Here is a 16748-nt window from a genome sequence, read left to right on the forward strand (position 1 = left end):
CACCACCCTGGTAACCACCAGTTTGTTTTCTGTATTTATGATTCTGTTACTGTTTTGTTTTCCTTGTTAATTTGTTTTGTTTTTTTACATTTCAGATGTAAGTAAAACCTATGGTATTTGTCTTTCTCTGGCTTATTTCACTTGATATAATATCCTCTGTGTTTATGTATGTTGTCACAAATGGCAAGATTTCATTCTTTTTATTTGCTTGTCCATTTTCCTTACAGTAATTTTTGATGAACAGAAATTTAAAATTTTGCTAGAAGTCCAACTTGTCTTTTTGTGCGTGTGTGTGGTTATTGTTGTTTAAAATATTCTTTGCCTATGAAGATATTCTCCCATGTACTTTCTAGAAGCTTTTTGGTTCTTTTTATGATTAGGTGCATGGTCTAAGTTGAATTGCTTTTTGTATATTGAATAAGGTAGGGTTGTTTTATTTTTTCATATTAGGATATCGATTTATTTCAACTCTATTTGTTAAAAATACATTACTTTGTTATGGAATTGTTTGCTGCCTTTCTCAAATAATGACTGATGTTATACGTGTGGATCTCTTTATGGACTTTCTGTTCTATTTCATTGATTTATATTTGTTCACATCTTGACAAGCCTAGACCATGTTGATTACTATAGTATTAGAATAACTCTCGACAATAACTGGCAATGTAAGTTCTCTGACTCTATTCTTGTTTTTGTGATTCTAAATCCTTTGAATTTCCATATAAAATTTATAATCAGCTTGTCTCTTTCTGCAAACAGCATGCTGACATTTTGATTGTGTTGAATCTATAGACAACTTTGGAAAAGAATGGACATCTTAACAGTGGTGTTCTCTAATACATGATGAGCATAAATATGTCTATTTATGTCTTATTCAACCTCTCAGCATTGTTTCCTAGTTTTTTTTGAAATTGTAATATAAATTATATGTATTGTTATATTTCATTTTCCAATTGTTTGTTACCAACAAATTGAAACACAATTATTTTGTATGTTGGTAATATATATTATATACTGACTGCTAAGAATATCTATTATGACTGCTAAGTATAATGTTACCTGTAAGTTTTTCATAGATGACTGAAGAAGTTTCCTTCTATTCTTATTGGTCTGAGAGATTTTTAAAAATCTTGAGTAGATACTAGAACTAGTTTCTAATGCATATCTTGAGATATTAATATGATTTATATCCTTTAGTCTGTTAACATCATAACCTGTTACTGTTATTTACATATATGTCACATTAACATCATGGCATACATTAACAAAAATGACATACACTGGCTATTTTCACATGTTAAAGTAACTTTTGCATTCCTGAGATAAACCCCATTTGGAGTTCATTTTTACATATTGTTGGATTTGTTGATTTTCTTTACTTTTTTTTACATTATTTATCTTTGAGAGACAAAGTGAGACAGCGTGAGCGGGGGAGGGGTAGAGAGAGAAGGAGACACATAATCCGGAGCAGGCTCCAGGCTCTGAGCAAGCATTCAGCACAGAGCCTGATTTGGTGCTCGAACCCACGAACCATGAGATCATGACCTGAGCCGAAGCAGGGCACTTAACCGACTGAGCCACCCAGGGGCCTCCAGTTTGTTAATTTTCTTAAAGATTTTACTTCTATGCTCAGGAGGGCTATGAAGCTGATTTTATTTCTTTGTATTATCAAAGTATTATGTAAGTTTTTGCTAGTGGAGTCTCCCTGCATGGAGAGGAGGGGCTCTCTTTTGCTCGCATGCCCTCCTCACAGCCTTGGACATCTCTCTCCTATGCTGGATGAAGCCTGCGGGGAAAGTTTGGCAGGCAGGTAAAGGCTTGCTCCGTGACCGGTGATCCTTGAAACGTTAACCTGACCAGGTAGCATGTATGAAGCTATTAAATGCTGTTAGAAGTCTCACTGTGTCTGGTGGTTCTTTTTGACCATGCTACCTGGGATGAAGGCCACTTAGGTCTCTCCTCTGCTGAGAAAGGCTCATCACTTTCTGAAATTTAGTTCATTCAGGTTTTTTTGCCTCTTCACCCCTTGAATGCTTTCTTTAAAAACGATGGTGTTATAATATATCTAGCTTGTTATTATCTGGGTGGGAGTGATAATCTCACTAATGGTCTGCTTTCTGTCCAGAAGGATAATTCAGAATGCACCACCACTATCCCTACTTTATGAATGCTGAAACATAGGCCCAAGTTCTCCCAGCTTGGAGTTGTTCAACTGTTATCTGGAATTCTGTTCTTTTCTGATTCTATTACTCATGTTCTTAACAGATTATACAGCGTCTATATTCATCATTTTTCAGTTAGAGAAAAAAATTCATTTTCTTTCTTCCTTTTTTATAAGTCATTTTTACCCTTTCCTGCAGCATAACTCAATGCCAAACAAGGCTTTTCTAAATTAGCTTTATTTTGATCTTCACTGATCTACAAAGAATTTGAAGGAGAATTTACCAAAGAGCCACTGCTTACTTTCTACTGGACACAAACATGGAGAAGAGTCAGCAGGTACTCTATTTGCGCCCCTTAGAATAAATTGAGCTTTTGCTCAAAATTAAATAAGAGCCTCTAACCTAGTAATTTTGAATGCAAGAAAATCTCTTTCTATATATTCATTGCTAAGAAGTTGCAGTGTCAGGACATTAGTTTTTATGTTCATATAATTGGAAATTTTTTGTTCAAGTGTAATCAAAATAAAAACCAACTGAAACATATTTTACTAATTTTTTTAACTTTCCCATATTTTTACATGAACAAAAGAATTAACATAAAAAGACAATGTGTTGTTGTAAAAAGGGAAAAGATTTATCTTTTTTTGCTTTGCTCGGTTGTCTATAGGAGGAGGTAGGCAAGGGGAAGTTGTTTTCTTCTCATTAGAAAGACCCCCAAGCACTTTTGGCCAGAGTCACTGGAAAGACTTCCTCTCTTCTTACTAGCCAAGTCCCCAGTTGTCCTCTGTAGCTCCAGGAAACAGGCTTTCTGACACCTTTATCTTCTATGTGTGAAGTCTAAGGTAACTGTTTTGGTTTTCTGAGTTTTGGAGAAAAGTTGAGTCTAAAAATTGAGACTTTATCATTACATACCATATGTCAGAAATTTTCATCATGGACCTCAAAATGCAGTCTCTAGTAAGTGAAAAACACACTTATATATAAAGAAGACACAAAATAAAATCATATAGACCACACACTCTAGGACCATAGAGGGAAAAAGAAAATAGCAGTATTTTAAGAGGAGGAAATTGGAGAATGATTCAAGAAAGTGAAAGTTCATTGAATTTGAAACTATATGCACTTTATAAGGACATAAAAGACAGAGGGAACTTCCAAGATAAAGGTAATAGGACCACCTCGCTGTGATGCCCAAGTTAAAGGACAGTTGGAGAAAGGTCTTGTGTTCATAGAGAAATAAATGTAGTTCAATGCAGCAAAGTGTCATGGACCTGAGGCTAAAATGACATGAAGAAGCCTGATAGTAGGAGGATTTCTAAGGTATGCACCTCATTCTGTAGACAATAGGGGCTATTGAAAGAATGTAAGGCACTGCTAGAGAAACTGAGATTCCCTATGTATCATAAAGTAGGAAAGAAGACACAGTATATCTTGGCTAGGGTAAAAGTGGTGGCTATCTTGGATCACAGGCTAGTGAATTGGAGAGCGATGATCAGATAAGATTAGAATGACTCCTTTTTGGTTTTTTTTTAAATTGAAATACATTTGACTTATGACACTGTGTAAATTTAAGTTGTATAGCATGTTGATTTGATACAAGATATATTGTGATATGATTGCCATTGTAGTGATAGTACCTCTATCATATCATGTAATTATCTTTTTGTTTTGTGGTGGAAATAATTGAGATCTAGTCTCTTGCTAAGTTCAGCGATTATAATACAATATTGGTGGGCATATTTGCTATACTCTGCATTAGATCCACTTTCTTTTTTTTCCTTTTATAGTTTATTATCAAGTTAGTTTCCTTGTAACACCCAGTGCTCATCCCAACAAGTGCCCTCCTTCATGCTCATCACCCCTTTTCCCCTCTCTCCCACCCTGAATCAACCCTCAGTTCGTTCTCAGTATTCAAGAGTCTCTCATGGTTTGCCTCCCTCCCTCTCCTTAACTGTTTTTTTCCCTTCCCCTCCCCCATGGTCCTCTGTTAAGTTTCTCCTGTTCGACATATGAGTGAAAACATATGGTATCTGTCTCTCTCTACCTGACTTATCACCTAGCATAACACCCTCAAGGTCCATCCATGTTGTTACAAATGGCCAGATTTCATTCTTTCTCATTGCCATGTGTATTCCATTGTATATATAAACCACATTTTCTTGATCCATTTGTCAGTAGATGGACTTTTAGGCTTGTTCCATGATTTGGCTATTGTTGAAAGTGCTGCTATGAACATTGGGGTACATGCGTCCCTATGCTGGATCCTCTTTCTAAAATTGACACTGTCAGCACTTGTGTTATGATCATTTTCTCAATCTCTCTCTTCTTCCTCTCCTTCTCCTTGTCCCACATCTCCCTTTTCCCTTCCTCTCTCTTCCTCTCTCTCTGTCCCTCTCATCTTTCTTTTCTTTTTTAATTTTTTTAATGTGTTATTTATTTCTGAGAGAGAGAGAGAGCTTGAGCAGGGGAAGGTCAGAGAGAGAGGGAGATACAGAATCTGAAGCAGGCTCCAGGCTCTGAGCTGTCAGCACAGAGCCTGACATGGGGCTTGAACCCACGAACCATGAGATCATGACCTGAGCTGAAGTCAGATGCTTAACTGCCTGAGCCACCCCGGTGCCCCTCATCTTTTTTTTTTCTTTTTTGTTAAGGGCTCTTACTTATTTTTGAGACAGAGAGAGAGAGAGAGAGAGACCGTATGAATGGGGGAGAGGCAGAGAGAGAGGGAGACACAGAATTCAAAGCAGGTTCTAGGCTCTGAGCAGTCAACACAGAATCGACGTGGGGCTTGAACACATGAACCATGAGATCATGACCCAAGCTGAACCGAACACTTAACTGACTCAGCCACCTAGGTGTCCCTCCCTCTCATCTTTTATCAAGAGAAGGAGCCTTAAAAGGAGAGCCCAGCTTTGTGGGCATAGCCTCAGGTACCATACCTTTCTTGGCATAGTCCTGCCTGATACAACTGTGGTAGTTTTGATTGTTCAGATTTGGATTCTTTCTTCAGTACAGCTTCTACAAAAGACAAACGCTGCAGATGTGAGTAGAACAGAAGGTTTGGATGCAGACTGTGGAGGCAATGAAGAAAAGGCATACCAGCCCATTTCTGGCTGGCAGACACATCAGATGCTTGGAGCACTTAGTTCTACCTGTTAGCACAGTAGTTTTGATTGGCTCACATGTAAAAAAAAAATCACTTGTGGTTAATTCCAGGTGACAAGGGAAACAAAGTGTTGGGGCTATGTTCTACTGGAAAAAAAGATAATAACTTCATTCTTTGACATTGAAAATAAACTAAAGCAAGGGAACACCTGCTCAGGCATTTTTATTACTGACTAGGAACATCCCCAGAACCCTAAGGGAACATGAGCAAATGTATCCACCTCCTTCATAGAAGTCATTCTTATTCATGACTCACCTTATTGTAGTCTAAGATCTCCTTCATGAAACTTTTCCTTTCTTTTGGAGACTTATTAAGAATTTCTCCAGTTTAAAAATACTAAAGCTTTTAAGTAAAATTCAAGACACACTTAAATATAAAAGAATATGGTTTTAGGACTAAAAAACATAAACAAAACACTGGCAAGTCTCTGAATATTTGTTGTCTGCTATAAATGCAGCATGAACTAGAACAAGATTTGACATTGCAAGTAGGCTGAACCAAAGTGTCATTTTCCTCTGGGTTTTGATTTGTTTTTATATCTTTGTACTCTTTTATTTTTTTTACTTGTTGCTTTTTTTGAACCGAATTAAGTTCTATATTCTGAGATGGCATGGGCCCTGCCAGGCCCTTGGACATGACATTGTGGGAAAGGCGTACTAGCATTAGATGCTCTGTCAGTGCTAGAGAACCAATGCGTTGGTGACATACATGCAAAACTGTGGTAGCAAATAACTTCCTGACACTGGATTATATTCTTGGCAAAATAACCTTAGGAAACTGTTGATACTAAAATATATAGTTTAAAAAAAGTCTGCTCTTTGATATTCACATCTCCTTCTCTCTCTCTCCCCTTTCCTCTCCTTGGACTCAAAAGAACTCCCAGTTGTGTATCTCAAGCATGTCAATTAGTGTGAACATTATTTGGCTTGGTTGGCAGAGTATTTGCCAGGACATCATGGCATATGGATTCTTCATTTAAATGCCACATTCCATGTATAAATTAGGAACAAAAATATAATGTAGGAAATTCTTACAAGTTAATTAGTGTGATATTATTTAAAGAGGGCCATTACCCAATTAGTCTATTTTACTTCTTCATTCACATCACATTTTATAATATTTAATGTTCCATTTTTTATACACTAAGATTTAAAAAGAGTGGAGTTACCAATACGAGAGAATAGCAAATTGGTTTTAAAATGGGACAAAATTGTAAAATAAAGTGAAACAGGCACTGTAAAATACAATGAAGAACAGGACGTTGGAGCAAAAGTCTCTATTCTGATGCAGAAAACACTAAGGGGTGAATACAATTAAATACGTATCTCCAGAATAACAGACCACAAAAACACTGGCAACAATATTTTGCCTTTGCATATGGTGAGTTTTCTTTCACAGGGCTCCAAAGATATTTCACACGGAGCACTAAACTTAGCACAGAGTTTTCAGTATCAGAAAAATGAAGATAAATTAGGAAGGGCTCATGAGCAGAAAGACAGATAAGGGCCTGTGGAGTTTACCCATTAGAAAACATAATTGAGTGAAAAATATGGTTTGACTCACCACTAATGTAAGATATAGCCTCTAAGAATGTGATAAATGTGAGTAACCCAGGCCTATGGAATTTAATGAGTATGTGTTAGACACACTGTAGAGTGAACAGTTTTTCCATCTGAGGGGCAGGGACGTTCTAACTAGATAGCCATGCTGGTTCTGTGTATGCCTTTGGGCTTCTGTGAAGGTGAACAGAGACTTTGAGGTTAGATTCTTAGCCTGAGAGGAGAGACAGTCTGTTGAAGAGTATAGGCCCCTAGTTAAAGGAGCCTCCTGTTGATGCTCAGAGAGCAGGAGACTCCCTGCATGAGCATATCCACACTGCACTGGGGTAGCCAAAGGAAACTTTCCAAGAGTGTTGTGTTTTCCAGAGGAGGAATTAGTAAACCTGAGATTGTGTTGCAGTGACCAGAAAGCTGCAGTAACTTGCATCATCCTTTCTAGTATTTTCCCACAAATCTGACTCAGAAACAAGGCCTTTGCCTTCTAACCAAGTTATAATTCCCCATGATGCAGGCAGCTGAGGTTTTCAAACCTCTAGTAGGGAGAGCAAAGGTCGGTTAAGTCAGAAAGATCAGGGACAGACATGGTTAAATCTAAGTTCCAACTGACATGGAGAAGTTAGAACCCAGAAGCACAGTGGATGTGACATCAGAGGGGAATGCACTGATGGTGAGACAGGGCATCTCAACGGTATATAGACCCCAGCTATTCTAGATTCTGAGGAAATTTTGAAGCAAGTTGTGTATCAGTGGTACAACTTGCTTTTCTTCTAAAAGGTGTGGAGTAAGACTGGTGGCAAGTAGTCTGATAGTGGGTGGCACCAGAATTGTGCTTCTGGATATTAGGGAGGATAATGCAAAAACTTTCAGGAAATGTGAGTAAATCAGTAGGTGAGAGTTAACATTGTCTGACTTCGTGGGGGCTGTGTGCCAAAGCTTGGCCGGGAGACTTCTATGTCAAAACGTGCCTGGACCAAGCCTTTGTCTTCAAGGAGACAATTTCTTCCAATCTGTGGCTTATCAGTGGATAATGACAAAAGTCTCCTTTACCAGCTATAGGCAATCTACTTAGCAGAAGGTGGTTGCAGAAGCATGTGCTCATGAGTAATGGGGTGCATTCAAGTACACTGGGATTATATTTATGTTTCATATCTATGGATATATTTTTAACTGTTTAATCTCATTTCATTTACTCAAACTCAGCAATCATGTTCTTGTGTAACAAACTAAATAGTAATATTGATTGCTTTTATATGTTCTTACCTATAATTCCACCTCTAAATGTTTGCGTGTGTATGTTGGTATATGGGATATAAATAGAAGTCTTTTATACATCTTACTACAGAATGGTAGTTATCGCAGTCTTTATGTTCACTTACAGCTCTAAATTATAGCATTTGTTTGTATATGTGAATCTGTCATTACAGTGTTGTAAGTAGTGATGATTTTTATAAGGCTGAAATATAACTAATTAAAATATATCTCTTATTAAAAAATAAAACCAATATTCATGCAGTGTTTTAGCATTTTACATGCACTGATGTTTGCCTATGCACAACCTGGCAGACTGAAGATGCAGAAATCCTGCTGGGACCTAGGCTCTACTACTTAAGTACACACCACGACTTTTCCGCACAAACCAACAAAAAGAAAATATTCTATTCTTGTAAGTTAAGAAGCTGTTAAACACTCATAGTTAGGATAAGTTTTGGAAACTAGTAGCAGGAGAATATAGTGGGAATAACTGATTTGGGGCATTCTTTTGGAAACCAAAGATGAAGGATGGGATGCAAGCATGAAGGTGATCTACTCTAAACAACTTTTCCCCAAAAGCAGAATGTATGATCAGGAAGGAAAAAGTAGATCTTGGTTCCTCACAGATGTGCCATTCAGCTGATGGAAGTAAAAAAATTTTGTTGACTGGTTTGAGGGCTTAAAGAATACTTATTGGGGGGCGCCTGGGTGGCTTAGTCGGTTAAGCGTCCGACTTTCGCTTAGGTCATGATCTCGCGGTTCGTGGGTTCGAGCCCCGCGTCGGGCTCTGTGCTGACTGCCAGCTCAGAGCCTGGAGCCTGTTTCAGTCCGTGACTCCCTCTCTCTCTGACCCTCCCCTGCTCATGCTGTCTCTCTCTCTCTACTAGAAATAAATAAAACATTAAAAAAAAATTAAAAAAAGAATACTTATTGGTTCTTGTGCTTTCTATGGAGGATTTCTCTGGAAACCATCTTGAAATCTAAAAACATTTTATGAGGAAAATAAGGGAAAATCTCAAGGTTTCCACAATGTGGCTTCAGAGATACTGGCTTAAAAATAGTATTTCAGATGGAGTATTTATGAGGTTGAAAATAGATTATTATTAAGTTATCTTAATGGATAATGGGAAACATTGAAACACTGTAAACTAATATGTTTAAAGACAATTCAGCTATTTTAGCTGACCTTACCAAGGCAATTGCAAGGATAGTTTTAGAGACACCATGCTTCTTTCTACACGTTACTTAGGGAGGGTGGTGAGTTATAAGGAAAGATTCATCTTTGGCTGGAAAGAGATTCACTCTTGGCAATGAACCAGAATCTTCGATCAAAGAAAACTAGATCATGCCAAGGAAAAAGAATTGTGTTCCCTAAAGGGCATTGCAACTTTTTCTTCATTGTTTTATTTACTTTACCAACAAAGAAAGATAAAGGAAATATGCTAACATTAGTAAATCTGGGTGATGGAAACATGGTCATTTATTATATTATTTCCCTATACTTTTCTATATTTTCAAAATTTTAAACATAAAAATATGTCATTGATCAAAACAGAATTGTGTTATAAGAATCTCTTTTATCTTACATCTTTCAAGGTGCATGGGTGAATGTAAAAAATGACAATGAGCAGGTAACAAAAAAAGTCATAGATAAGGACTTAATATAACATTTTATCATGTTTTCTGCCACTTGAAATGATAGCTACACATTTTCAGTTTCCATGTTTCCTATCTGACCCTTTACTCACCTTAGCACTTCATAATGAAATTGAAATGAAGCCAGTGAGCACTCACGAAACATGTCCTGTGTGCTGGGCCATGTGTGACCACTGTGTGTCTGTGTGTGGTGAGGGGAGGGAACAGGTGGGAGGTAGATGGCCTTGTGGGGACAGGTGGGGTGCTGGAACCCATCGGCCTGCCTTTGAAACCAGGCTGGGCTTCCAACTAGCTGTGGTGGGTTGTGAAAGTTACTTTGTGTTTTGTTTCTTGATTTTTCATCTGTGCAATGTAGAAGGAAAAATGGTAACTGCCTCTTGAATTTTGAAGCTTAAATTGCTGTGAAGAGTTAATTGTTAAGAGTTAATTTAATTGTTGTGAATGTGTTATTACTCACTTAGAATTAAGGAAAGGGCGTGGCTCATAAGAAGCATTCAGTAAATGCCTGTATTATTAACATGATGAAACAGAGACTTCCGTCCTCAGAGAGATGCATCTAACATTTCTTATGTCTCACAATCTTGTTTACATAGAAATTCTTTTTCGTAGAAAACAAATGTACATTCTTTAAATAAACTATAAAATCTCAGGGGAATCCTTTCTAAATCAGCTCCTTTGACAGACTCAGAGAGCATAGTGGTTAAAAGTGAAAATGGCGGCGGTGTGGAGAGCTCTAGCCATAAAGGAAAGGCATTAAAGAACATTAGGAAACATACTAATTTGATACATGTCAGAATGTATTAGCATCATGGACTAGGGAAAGGACTAAGCTCAGGTAATGAATACTAATTAAACATTTAAAAGAGTTTTATACTCCTCAGAACAAGCATCTATAAGGAAGAATAGGCCGTGCTTCTCTTTCATGTTGTTTGGAAGAAAGAAAGAAAAAAAAATGGAGAAGAGAGGAAAGAAATCAAACATCTGAGTTGCTTTTGATTTAAAGGGGCAAAATGAGGAAAACCAAACAAACACCGTTTGAACAGAATCAGCAGCCACCTCCCTTTCTTCCCATCACAAAACATGCACACAGCAGTGTTGATGTGCTGCTCCTTGTGGATGTGATCTACCTTGGTATAAATTACTGAATGAATAAATCACATTTTTTTAACTTAAAGAGACAATCTAGTCTTGAAATATATCCCAGTCCTTCTATTCATCAGGCTTCTAATGTCCTTCCGTGGACGGCGGAGTCCTCTGTGGGAAAGGTCGGCAACAGAGCAGGAACCAGAGGTGGGTGCAGGGTGCGTGTGCTGTATGCGTGATGACCCTGTAAAGCACATCTCAGCTCTCAAAGGGGATGCAGCCACATCTGACCAATATTCAGATTAGATCTTCTAGGAATTAGGATTTTCATTTAAAATCTTAGGATTTTAAAGCTTTACTAAAAAAAAAAAGATTAAATGCTCTTTTGCCTGATTCTTTTTTTCTTTTATAACTGCCTCTGTACCATGACTCAGTGCATGTGGTTTTCCCATCCTGACTCAGGACATCACAAAGAATGTCCATCTGTATCAGTTGTAGACAAGCTAGATGGCTTACTGTTTCCTAAATATGCCCAGTCCTATCTTCTATCTGATGCTTTTCCCCTCTTAGCAAATGTTATCCCACATTCCTTCCCTGACCGTCTAGATTCCAGCTTGCACGAACGTCATGATCACCTGAAGCTTGGTGGAATTACTTTCAGTTAGAAGTAACTTTTCTAACTCTAAAGCTGCAGAGCATTTTATCTTTGTCTTTTATGACATCTATATAAATTTCTACATTGTGCTGTATTTGCATACAGGCTTTAAGATCATATTCTGGCCATTCTTATAGGAGTGAAATAAAGCTTCCATGCTGCATGCAACATAGATCAGTAACCACTGTTTTCATGTGGTGTATTTGTTCCATTCTTCTCCAAGAAAATATGGCAAAATAACTTATTAAGACCTAAAGTGGTTGTGCCAGCCTAGCTACGCACCAGCAGAGAAAGGAGATGCAGCTTCAACCGTTCCATTAACAGCATCAAGTATACTGTCATTGTTGTTGAATTCCTGCCGATTTGATAGGAGAAGCACAGTGCCTTGAGATTTTGAATTAAAAAAAAAAAATAGATGTCCTTATTTATTTAGGTTTTGGCTATACCCAGGCAAGAAGCTGAGGGGAGCATTTTTAAAGGTCATATGGTAATAATAGTAACGTCAAATTTGTATGTACCCAAGTGTTATCGTACGCGCTTTATAGATTTTAACTCATTCAATCCTTATGAAAACACTTTGATATATATGCTAATGTGATCCTGATATTACAGAAGAAAAAATGAGATATCAAAATTTTAGGTAACTTGTTCACAATCTTAGAACTACTAAGAGGTCCAGATAGGATTAAAATCCTCTTTTTTATGTTTACTTATTTATTTTGAGAGAGGCAGAAAGAGCATGAGTAGGGGAGAGGCAGAGAGAAAAGGAGACAGAGAATCCCAAGCAGGCTCCACGCTGTCAGCACAGGGCCTACTGTAGGGCTCAATCTCATGAGCGGTAAGATCATGACCTGAGCTGAAATCAAGAGTTGGTCGCTTAACTAAGTCACCCAGGTGCTCCTGAACCCTTCGTTATATATCAGCACCTTTCAACACACTGCCACAATCTATGCTGTTTTGTGGATACTTTTTAGGCAATGGTTTCCTGTCACATTTAGTGCACAGGCAGAACTTCAAAAAGCCCAGAAGATCAGTGGCAGTTCCTCTCCAGCTTTCTAGAGGAATTATTTATTTAAAATTTCCAGGGCACCTGGGTGGCTCAGTCTGTTAAGCGTCTGACTTCGGCTCAGGTCATGATCTCATGGTTTGTGGGTTTGAGCCCTGCATTGGGTTCTGTGCTGACAGCTCAGAGCCCAGAGCCTGTTTCAGACTCTGTGTCTCCCTCTCTCTCTGCCTCTCCCCAACTCGTCCTCTGTCTCTGTCTCAAAAATAAATAAAACAAAAAAATTTAAAAAAGATTTCCTTTGAAGCATTTATCATACAGACATCTATTATTTAGTAAATTAATAAAATAATACTTGAATATAATTTCGGTTTGGAATTTTGAAGGTTTTAGCCTTCTTTGGAACCATAATTAGTGTGGTATTTCACACTTGTTTTGTTCACCTTTCACAGTAGATCTCAGCCCAAACATCTTCTAAGGATAGAGTTATAAGGATGAATTTACTTGCAGTGAATATTATATGCATACTATAGATGAAGTAGACAGCTCAACAATGTTTCAAAGCCAAGATGGCTTTGAAATAGTTATCATTTATTGGAAAATTCCTTTGTTTGCAGATGCCTAAACTTGCTTGGAGACTTTCTGGTTTTGCTTACTGCTTCTTGGGATGAAAATTATACTGCTATTCTTAACAGATTTGGAAACACATTTTGTTGAATTATTAAATGCATTCAGTAAAAACAAAGGGAATACTGGTAAGATTGGAAGATCTCAGGAGGCTTTCTTCTAATTCTTTTGCCTCACCCCTCCCAACATGAAAGGAACAAAGGAAGCGTGGTAAGCTGATTCAGAAGAGCTATTCACAAGCCAACATCTGTCTCTGTAATAGTGCAACGTTCTGTATTTTACCTACTAACTTCTCTGATAAGTCATCTTTTCCCTTATAGCATCTCAAGCGTGTCATCTTTTATGACATGTGGGTCAGTCATATTCCTCCTTTGTATTCAAGTGCCTCATCTTTTATAACCATAGCTCCAGGAGTATACTCTTCTCTCTACCTCGTCAGGACATCTTTTCCTGTCTCTGTGTCTAGTATGTGACAGTCTTTCCCTTTAATGTGTTTAGGGAGGGACATCTCTTTTCAGCATACATTCCACTTGTGACATTTCTTTGTCCTTGGGGCATCCACACTTAATTTTTTATTTTCAGGACTCAGTACTTTTATTGTGAATGTTGTTTTTAACTTCTGGTTGTCAAAACAAAGGTTTGTATGTTATTTTACTGTTGTAAGTATCATCATTGAACTTTCATTTCACTTTCACATGCTGAATTTTGTGTTGAGACAGTAGATGAAAATTTAGCTTTGTAGTTTTGGCTGGGGGGCTGACGGAGATTGGTGGGGGAAATGGGATATTTCCTTTTCACATTAGGTAGAGATTTTATGTTCCTACCCATGCCAAAGAATTTCCCCACATTGCCTTTCAACTCTGCCTCAGTATCATTTTCTGTAAAACTACTGTTTAAGTAATTTCAGGAAAAGAAGAAAAAAGAAGTGTGTGTGTGTGTGTGTGTGTGTGTGTGTGTGTGTGTGTGTGAGAGAGAGAGAGAGAGAGAGAGAGAGAGTTTATTCAGTGAAGATTAGAAGAGAAGTAAGGGTGAAAAAATTATTTATATCTAATAAGTGATAAACATGTTAGTATGTGCTTTCATTTATTAATTCTCACTTAATTGGTCCTTAGTATGGTATAATAGATAAAAACACAGATTCTGACGCTGAAGTGCTTGGATTAGTGCCCGACCTTTAGCATTTACCAGCTGTATAACCTTAAGCACTTCTCTTAACCTCTCTGTGATCTGATTTTCTTATCTGTAAAATGTGACCATTATCATTTGCAGAAAGTGTGGGCTGTAGAGTTTAAACAGGTGAAAACTGAATAGTTTGTTTTCAATTTTGGTTCACTCATGCCTAGCATTTATTCTAGAATCTTTAGCTATTATTACTCATTAAATGGGTGTGAAATACTAATTGCATCTATTTTTAAAGATGAAATAAATAGTACAGTGGGAGAGTGTTAAGGAATTTGTCTGTTATTAAGTACCCAAAGGTGACAGTAATGGAACCATGACCAAAGTCTGCATTTTAGTTAAGGTATAAGTTTGGCTGCTGTCTATATTATGGAGACCTATAATAATAGCATGCTAGAAGATGACGGACATTTCAGATCTTCTATAAAAGTCTAATCTTGTATGAAGAACCAGCAAGATTTCAAGGACCCAGCATTCTTCTATCTTCTTGTTCTACCATTCTTTTTAAAAAATTTTTTTTAATGTTTTATTTATTTCTGAGAGAGAGAGAGACAGCGTGAGCAGGGGAGGGTCAGAGAGAGGGAGACACAGAATCCGAAGCAGGCTCCAGGCTCCGAGCTAGCTGTCAGCACAGAGCCTGACACGGGGCTCGAACTCACAAATCGTGAGATCATGACCTTAGCCGAGTCAGATGCTTAACTGACTGAGCCACGCAGGTGCCCCTTGTTCTACCATTTTTAAGGTGTCCTTGCAAGCCCTGTCCAAGATGGGAATGGTGAAGAGGGAGGACATGTCTCTTCTTTTAAGACAGTAGTTCTCAAGTTCAGGGTAGACATTAGAATCACTGAGGGGAGGGTTTAACACCTGAGATTTTCACTCACTTGATCTAAGGCCAAGATATTGTTTTTGTTTTATTTTTATTTTTTTGTTTGTTCTTAAAGAAATGATTTACTTGCTTCTTCTTCAGCCCGTTGATGAGAGAGGGATTCCTGCTCTAGGGTTATGGCGATGACCAAACACACACACCTGGCACCTGACAGATGAGATTGGAAGCAGTTTAGAAGTTACATATACTCATAGCCTGAGTGAGGTGGATGCCATACGACACATGGGGCCACTTGAGAACAGGAGTGAACAACCAGGAGGGGTGGGAAGCAGGCTCTGTAGTATCAAGAGGACAGTGTATCTCCTGGTCCCAGTGAGAGGATGTCATTGCCTTGTCTGAATAATTTTGTGGACTGGGAGGGTACTGAAACCTGCTATTTAGGATGAGCGGGAACTGTGCCTGATCAAGAAAGAGTATTGTTTAGCCAGGGCACCTTTCCTATACGGGCAGGATGATGAAAGCAATGTGCCTTTAGGCCATTTTAGGCCCTTCAGGTTTACCAGATGTCACAGCAACATACAATGTTGAACCTTAATTTTAGGCCTTATACCATGACAGTCCATGATGGGTTTTCAAGGTTGGCTGGCAGTGCATGGAAGTACCTATTTATTAAGTTACTTGATTTTTTTTCTTCTTAATGGTACACAGTGTATAACCTTTTATCCACTTGTGCATTATTTTCAGTGCCTCTGTATTTAGAAGTCATACTTCTTGCTTCTTTTTCCTTTTCTGCATGATTAAATGCCACTTTCCTTCCAGGTTCAGCTCACAGGACTTTATTCCCCTGTAAAATCTTTCCAGGTGGCTCCAGGAATTGTGCTTTAAATCCTTCTATCAATGCTTCTTTTGAATTATTTGATAATAATCATCACAGGAAATTGTGTTATTTCTTTATACTATTTTATTATACAAGTTATTTAATTCCTTTATCAGTATTCCATTTTTTATGTTTATTTTGACTACTCAATTTGATCAGAAACATCTAAAAGATATACACAGAATCTTGTGCTTAGTTTTGTCTCTACAGTACTTTGCACTGGACTTTCACAGAGTACATGAGTATATGCATTTGATATACACATGCAAATACGTATCCACAAATACACAAATAACAAATACAGTTAAGTGGTATATTTAATGTACACAACTTTTGGGATGTAATTAAAATGCAATATTATTTTGGCCTCTCACTCTACATTGAAATTGTATTCAGCAGTCCATTTTTTCCCCTTGCCACTAAATAAAAACCATGGCAGACTTCAGAGCTTTAATAACCAATCTTAAATAACAGAAAATCTTGAGGCACCTGGTGGCTCAGTTGGTTGAGCATTCGACTTCAGCTCAGGTCATGATTTCACAGTTTGTGGGTTTGAGCCCTGAGTAGGGGTCTGTGCTGACAGCTCGGGGCCTGGAGCCTGCTTCAGATTCTATGTCTCCTTCTCTCTCTGCTCCTCCCCTGCTGTGCTCTCTCTCAAAAATAAATAAACGTTAAAAAAATTTTTTTAGAAAGAAAATCTTAGA

Source organism: Hyaena hyaena, unplaced genomic scaffold, assembly GCF_003009895.1.
Source record: "Hyaena hyaena isolate Hyena2069 unplaced genomic scaffold, ASM300989v1 scaffold_1361, whole genome shotgun sequence".
In the NCBI taxonomy this organism is placed as follows: Eukaryota; Metazoa; Chordata; class Mammalia; order Carnivora; family Hyaenidae; genus Hyaena; species Hyaena hyaena.